At 34.3% G+C, this 8,364-nt stretch overlaps 1 long non-coding RNA gene across 1 annotated transcript; it reads right to left on the reverse strand.

Annotated features, from left to right (window-relative positions):
• Positions 1 to 3,068: 3,068 nt before the first annotated feature.
• LOC149423934 (uncharacterized) lies at positions 3,069 to 5,246 on the reverse strand. Its single transcript, XR_016302232.1, has 2 exons — positions 5,133 to 5,246; positions 3,069 to 3,433 (listed from the first exon to the last, which is right to left on the reverse strand). It is a non-coding gene; the product is annotated as an uncharacterized LOC149423934 (long non-coding RNA).
• Positions 5,247 to 8,364: the final 3,118 nt, after the last annotated feature.

Below are 8,364 nucleotides of genomic sequence, written 5' to 3' on the forward strand. Positions count from 1 at the left end.
TTTGCTATAGTGTTCAAGATTACTAAAAACGGTGTTATTAATAGGAACGGAACAAGTAATATCCCAAGAGATTATGGTACTCAGTTCCTTAGGCGGGTTGTTATAATATTTTGAAGCCGATACAAATCTCAATACTTGCGAGAAAGTAACGTAAGGACTTCCCAAGAACTATTTCAGCTTGATGGTATATCCCTTTTACTGTTATTACAACCGTAATCTCCGAATAAAGCCTCCATTACCACACACTTTAAGAGAGGTTTTTGGTGCTGAGAAAATTATTTTACCGGGACGAGGCAGTTACTATTCCAAAGATACTCAAGGGTGGATTTACTTGACCGTTTTGTGGCCATGGAAAGAAAGAAATAAAATTTTTAAAAATTAATTGAATTTCGTTTCGTCGAATGGGCAAGAAGTTAATATTTTCTGAAATCACCTCAAGAATTGTATCATGATTGCAAAATAATAAGCTGTACACTGTGTTAACATATTATAAAAAACATTAGCAACATGTCGAGGGCTTACAAACAAGTCGCTAAAATTTTTTGAGATGATCACATTTTAAGTGATAATTATTTTGGTAGTATTCCAACTAATAGACTAAACACGAATATTTTTTGGCTAAATCACTTAGTTTACTAGTGTACCTTTGATATAATGGATTTAGATTAGTTTTACTGATACCACTTATTCAAATATACATCTAAAAGTTTTCTTAGTATTTTAATACTAACACATTAAAGAACACACTCATCAAGATTGTTTCACATTCTTAGAAAATCACAAATGTTCAATTAACGTAATCCAATGCTCACATTCCTTAACTTTCAATTAGTAACACTTCAGTCTCTAACTTGCGAGAAAGCTCCATTTAATAATAGACACTCATTACTTAGTTACTTATCCCAGAACTTCCACAACCTTGTTCGCTGAGATTATCAGTTCAAATTCCATTAACTTGTCTTTTTCGTTTTTAATTTGTAGAAATCCACACAATTTTGAAATATATGTATTTGAAGTTTTGTTTTCGGGAATGAAATAATGAATGAACAAGAATCTTGGAAGCGGAAACTAATCCACTTCCTGACGTCCAATCGATCTGAAGCTCTGCAGATCTGATGTTAATATCAGAGGAGAATGCATTCTCAAAACAAATCTTTCGGTGGCACTCACATACATGCATTTCTCTGAAATAGGATGACATTAATAGCAGTTAATATACCAAATAAATGTCAGTCCTACTCTATAGGCGCTTGGCGAGGTTGGAATAGTTGCCGACTCCAGTTCCTGGTAGGAAGGTTTAAATACTTAGTCAAACAATTATTATTATATATATATCTATATGTTTTTAATTAATTGTATTATTGTAAAAAAACATTGTTTTTAACGGGTTGATTCTGAAATGTTTTTAATTTGAATATCAAATGCATCATAAACTCGAGTCAGGACGTGTAAAAGGGCAGAATTACAGAATATTGTTTAGGTATGAGACGATGTATGGATGCGAAAAAAATGAATCAAGGAGTGTGTGGTAAGTTAGTGTCGTGTGACGGTCCATCTTACCTCGCGAGGAAACGGCGTGATGTTAGTTAGTAAAAATACCAATGCGATTCTGTGAACACAGTAATTTTTGTTTTACAAGTGACAGCTTAATCGACATCTGAGAGTATCGGATAACAAAGCTAAATGAATATATAAAATTCGATGTTTAAAAAACCCAGAACCAGTGAAACTACGGCATTTCTTATAGTATATATCAGAATGTGAAGCTTAGAGAAGGGGAATGAGATGGAAGAAGAAAATAGTCAAGAAACAAAGAAAAAAATATTAAGCACTTTTTTCCTTTCATGATTGGTGAGGTCTGCCTTCTAAAGGAACAACTGTAGATTTATTTTCATTGTGTTGTCGTAAAGATTCAGAAAAATCTCTGATTTATTCATTGGATGGGATAAGTGTATAGAAACTACCGATGGTTTATCGATAGTTTACGCCGAAAATGCAGAGCTGCTACATTTTTGTCAATGTCACTTGGTAAAACAACGTTAAAGAAAGCTGATTTATCTCTTGATCGTATAGCTCACATTAAATTTATGGAGGGAACAGAAATGCAGAAATGGCAATAGACAGATGCTTTTTTAGAAATAAATAGTAAGAAACTGTGAAATTAGGGTTAAGAACTTACAAGGTGGATATGGAAGTGCGTGCATTTATTGACGCTAATTACTCAAATGCTGATGCTTTGGTTTCGTAAGTTTATAAAGGGAATGCTTTTGATGCAGTGATCATTTGATAAGACTGTCACGCAGTCTATGTGAAGTAGTAGAAAATCTTCCAGGAAAGTGCATAGCCAATCTTTCATCCGATGGACGGACTAGAGTCCGAAGTGAAAAGTTTTGGATATCGTGACCCACAATCTAAGTCTGGGCGAATTAAATCTCCAGAATCGCCCAAAGTAAACTTAAAGGCTAAAGTAGCTCTGATTTGTAAAGTGGAAAGTTTCGGAGATTATGATCCTTAATTGAAGATTAGGAGAGAAATGGCTTTGGAATAATCTTTAAAAAAGCTCTTCCGAGAATCCTTTTGAGCTCCGGTTCACGAATTTAATACATTGGATATTTTAATGAGAGAAAGCTCTGGAATCAGGATCTTCAATCTAGGACTAAGGAAAGGAGGTTCCGCGAAATAGCAATCCTCAATCCCGATGAAGACTCCAAAAGAGAACGCTCTGTAGATCTTGTCCTTAAAGTGATTTTTAATGAAAACGGCGCTATATAAATATTATTATTAATCCTGACGATACTATGAGAGAGAAAGATGTAGAGATTATGGACAAGGAAAAGTCAGTTTTTAGAACGTTCTTAAGCGAGGCCGTGCCGAGACACGCGATAAGCTCGAGTGCACAAAGAGGAAAGTCCAGAAAAATTTTGTCATCCGTCCTGTGGAAGACTCCGAATGAGAAAGTTGTAGAGATCGTGTATTTGATGTACAAGATGACACCACGCGAGAAAGTTTTGAAGATAGTGTACTCAATGCCATGGACGACTCTTAGTGAGAAAGCTCTGGAGATCGTGTCTTCAATAGGGTAGATAACCCCTCAGGAGAAAGTTTTGGAGATAGTGTTTTCAATCCTAAGAAAGATTCCCAGCGAGAAATCTCTGGGAATGATGTCTTTAATACAGTAGACGAATTTTCGGCAGAAAATTTTGGAGATGGTGTCCCCAATCCCAATCCTAATTCCCTCGAAGAGTTTCGGGGAAAGCTCCGGAGATCAAGATGGTCGGCCCGAAGAATGCCCCTGTAGAGGGCGACTAGAAAGACGAGCTGCGAGTGCGGGGAACGCTCACTCGTAGAGCGCCTGCGGTGGGTCCGGTCTCCCCGGGCGCGCCCAGCTGATGCGGTAGTGGAAAGAGGCGTCGTCGGGTGCCGCCTCTATTACCTGTCGACAAACACGTATAATTCAGTTCAATTATTTTATTACTGTTTTCATTCACATAATATATATTTAAAATAGCGTGTACATTACAATGATAGAGCTGAGAACCAATGACTGTTACACAAAAGAAAATATTTTTAATACTATATACTTCTGAAACTAATTCAAACTACGAAACAAAAGCTATGTGCATATGGCATTAAGATAATTTAAATAAAAACTTTGACCCCACATACAATTTCCCTCAGGGCCTATGTCATCTTTGCGGGGTTAAGGAAAGGAAGGAGAGGATGTTTTGAGAAGGAAAAAGTATGAGGGGTGGGTAAGATTCTAAGGATCAGTGTGTTTAGGAGTGACAGAAATATGAACATATCCCTCTCGCTGTGGAGCAAGGTGATGGGTCGAGAGACAAGTTGGAGAGGTGAAAGGGTCTATATAAAATATTTTTCTGTTACTTAGAGTTATTTTGTTAATTGTTGTATGGCTGTAATACACATGTTTTCAATCATCGATGAAGAGTACTATATTAATATGTCTAAACGAAACAGGACAAGAAAAATAAAAAAAAAGTTTAATCTTTAATGTGTAATGTTTTAAAGTTTTATACAATCAAAGAAGAAGATAATGCCAACAAATTTACACGATACACGAAACAGAACAAGACATAAACTACATGTTTAGTTAAAACAAGTTAACTTATTTGCAAACCATACTAGTTAATTACTTTGTATTACGACTTTCACTTTCCGCGACTTTTTTTATATTGTTACTTTCCCCGAGTTTCGAACGAATCCCCATTGACAGGTTTGGTGCTAGTACCCGGACTGGTTTAGAGGTAGAAACTGACGTAGCAATAGGTATGCATTATTGAAACATGGCCTAAACCCATAAATGTCTTCCTTGCTATTTGTACAACTAAGATCCTGTGTAGGTGGGCGTGCAAAGGGCCATAAAGATGCTATATTTTACGAATGACACTATTCTCTATCTCAAATGTGAGAATAGATTTCTTAGCTGAGATGGGTAAAACTGTTAAATAATTATTGTATTCTAGAATGTAAATCAAAGACGAACAAATAAAAGAAAATTAAGAGCGACACTTAAAAGAACAAACTTTTAAGTTTTGAACAAAATCGGTCCAATAGTTTTTGAGTCTTTAGCAGTCAATCAATTTTTCACTAAGTTAGACATATACATCTATATAAAAGTCAAATAACTAGGTAGGCACATAATGTAAAAGAGCCATTATTGGATATCTTATTGCAATATATCTGAGTACACCCCAGTCGTATAAAAAATACTTATCTCCGATTCCCGTCAATTTTTTTGCTTATTTCTAATGCATATTAAAAAAAAAAATAAGCATGTATGTTTATAAATGTTTTTCAGGTATAAGTAGGATAAAGCAAACATTTATTCTAATTTTTATTAAATGCAATAATTTTATTGTAGAGCAAGAGATTAATTACATTGTGTGAAAACTTTTTTTTCTAATATCTTGATTTTTCTCTTTTGTCTAAATTCATAATTTACTAATTATTTTAAATGCTAACTGTAAAGGCAAAAGACACACACGAATCAGCAGTAACAACGAGTATCAATCGCCACTATTTGCAAACTGTCATTGCTCGGTGGCACTGACTGGATCACGTGACTACGAAATCTATCGCGCGCCATGCTGAAGATTTGAGTGGTACAGTACCTGCACTAGGCGGGAGACGTTGAGCGTGGCAACGACGGTGGCGCACCCTTGCGAGGTCGCTTGCGCCCCCTGCCCCGTGCAGCCCCCGCATCCGGACTCGCTGCTAAACACGATCCTCCGCCTCTAGAGTTATCACCTCTGCAACATATAAGGAAACACACACCGCATTAGCATTTCGCAAGAACAAGTCTGCCTGGGGTGAGATGAAACAATCTAGTGTTGCACATACAATGATTTCAGTTGTAGCCTCTGGTACAACTAATATTCCCCTCATTCGACAACACGGATGGTTTGATTAGAATGATACAGTAAATTAATAAATCATTTAAACTTAATAATCAAACAAACAATTAAATAGAGGACTAATTGTTTTTTTGGATCTGGATGGAAGAAATCAAAAATGGAAGTGAAAAATAACAAGAAATTTGTAAAATTGAATATTGAAAAAAAAATATATCTTGGAATTACAAAGCAAACATAAAAAACAACTATTAAATCCTCAAAATATAAAGTGTATTTTTCTAGACTTATAATAATTTTTTTTCGGAAGACCTTTGAATTAATGAAAGGTTTTTGATATGAGTACAGGTAGCAATTTAACCCTTTTTTATATTTTTGTATTTTTTGTATTGTCTATTGTTGGTCAGTAATTAATATTGCTTAAAAATTTATACAACGGTTTGTTTCCATTTAAACCAAAAAAATCTAAATCACCGACACAGCAGATTTAATTACTTGATGGATTTAATTATGGTTTCCGTTTTTCATTTGAACTTCATATTCAGACGAGTATATTTTTAATTTTATAAATCAGAAAATATTAATTACTTTATCGATAATTGCAAAATTACTTTGTGGCGTATTTTTATATGACAATAAAATACTTTGTGTACTCCCATATTTAATCAAAAAATGTTTCGAAACCAATTAGTTTCTTTGTCAGGATGAACATTTTTTTAAATATTAACCCCACATAGGAAGCCACGAGGAACATCATTTCCATTAGGACCTATGTCACTCTTGCTAAATCACCAAACGGAGCTGAACACTTGGGGTGACCTATGGCAGAAGTGTTGGTTTTACAATAAATGGTTTCCGGGGCGGCGGATTGATACGCTTGATAAATTGTATACGTGTAGATAAAAATGTTTATCCTGACGAAGAAATTGGTTTCGAAACATCACGATCTTTTTTCTACACAGTGGTGTAGACAAAGAATTTTGTTTTCATGTTATTATTTACTTCGAAATGTAAACCTATCAGAACTGAATGGTGACAAGAATAAACATTGTTTGTTTTGTGACGGAAATATACAGTGATGAGTAGAAAAAAATGTTTTTCACTAAAGAAGATGAAAAGAAAGAAAGAAGATGAAAATTCACCGGAAACTTGGTTGTAGGTCTCAATTACTACAGTCAATATCATACTACAGACATGAACCCAGAGATGGATAAACCCCATTCTTGTTTAACTCTTTTCTGAAAATTTCCCGCACTATTGACATTGATATCTTATACTTTGAAACTACAAGGAATAGAAATATAGGTCTGCGGTTAACTTAACTTACCGCGCCTATGAACATAGTTTCAGTGATAGCGCAAAGGAGTGAGAGGGCGCACATCATCCACTGCTGCGTGTGTAGTTACAGCTATGGGTACCTTATTTGTTACATTATTGTTTTTTGATAAAACATGTATTTACAGGTATTGCAGGAGTACAAAAAATACCGAATCTGTGAGGTATTTATTTAAAATTACCTAGGATTTCAATTTCACGGATTTCGACTACCCCTTTTATTGGGAACAGGAACGTAAAACCGCTCTCAAAGGTTCTCATGCGTATTATTTATTTATTAGATATACAATTACAGAATAATGGATCGCTGACTGTCCAATTGAGAAGGTTTCAAGACAATCAAATTGATAGGTTTAGTTCTTATGAAGTAGGTATTAAACATAAAATAAATTTTTAAAAATAAAATAAATTCATATCATTGAAGAAATAACTTTTTACATAACATTTACGTTGATTGTACTTTTGAACGAACTCCACTCGTATCAAATCTTTGCAATTACCTTAAATTGTTTCGTTATAATATAGGATCATAATAGCCGTATCGGGTACACTTAAATAACTTATTCCTGAGGTAATTTTGAATAAAAATGTGGATGATATTTTGATCTCCGTTTACCTACCAAACCTAAAATATTTAAAATCAGTAGATATTGGACAGTTAGTGTTGGGGTGGGAGGTTGGGCGGTGAGTGAACAGTGACGGCATGTAAAAGAATTTTGTGTTTATTTAAAAAACACCGGAGACCAAAATATAACTAAATTTTATTTTTACTTTTATGTGTTACCGCAGATAATTACCAACTGCTCTCTACCGCCTGTAGCCAGTGATACTATGGCATCCCCAATTGAAGTATGTTGTGAGGATGAGAGTAGTATGGAGGGGAAAAAGATGGGTAAGGGGAAGGTGAAAAAGTACTTGGCCATTCAGATATGGTCACCAAACACAGCCAAAGCCATTTCAAGCATTTTTAAAATCTGAATGTTGGATCCCTATCAGGAGTATTGCCGCACTGTGAGTATTTTTCACTCTGGAACGTGCCGTAAATATACAATATACTTTTTTAATGAGTAATTTGTGAAACAACACAAATTAATCAAAATAAAGTGAGTTTGGAACAAGGACAATATTGTAGAAAAAGTTAAGAAAAACAATAAACAGTTATTTAAAACAATATAACTATACTCGCGGGATAGGACGGATAGGCGGGATTTACTCGACACGACGCGTTATCTCCGACTATATTCGGTGGCTAGCTATTCGATTAGCTTCTCGATGGGTAGAGATGTATTTCGAAATTAAAATTTACATTCTTAAACATGTATTTCGGGAGAATTTCATTTTTGAATTAAAAAAAATATTAAAGTATTGTTAATTGTGAGCTGTTTTGCACTGATCATACCTACTTGTTTCTACTTATTAAATATCTTAGAATACTTACTATAATTCATTACTGCTGGCATACTTCTATTTTGAATTATTTGCAATTTTTTATTTGTTTGATTACACTAAATTTATATTTTATTCTTCTAAAAAAATATTTTTGTTTGTCATTTTCTTGTCTAATAATTCAAAGTTCGAATTAAAATTGAGTTGATTTGTCTATTTTAATGCCAAAGTATTTAATTTCCTATACTTCCACTATTTCTTTGTTGTCTAT

The sequence above is a fragment of the Hesperophylax consimilis genome, chromosome 5 (genome assembly GCF_061612785.1).
Source record: "Hesperophylax consimilis isolate HC1 chromosome 5, BYU_Hcon_1.0, whole genome shotgun sequence".
Classification (NCBI taxonomy): domain Eukaryota; kingdom Metazoa; phylum Arthropoda; class Insecta; order Trichoptera; family Limnephilidae; genus Hesperophylax; species Hesperophylax consimilis.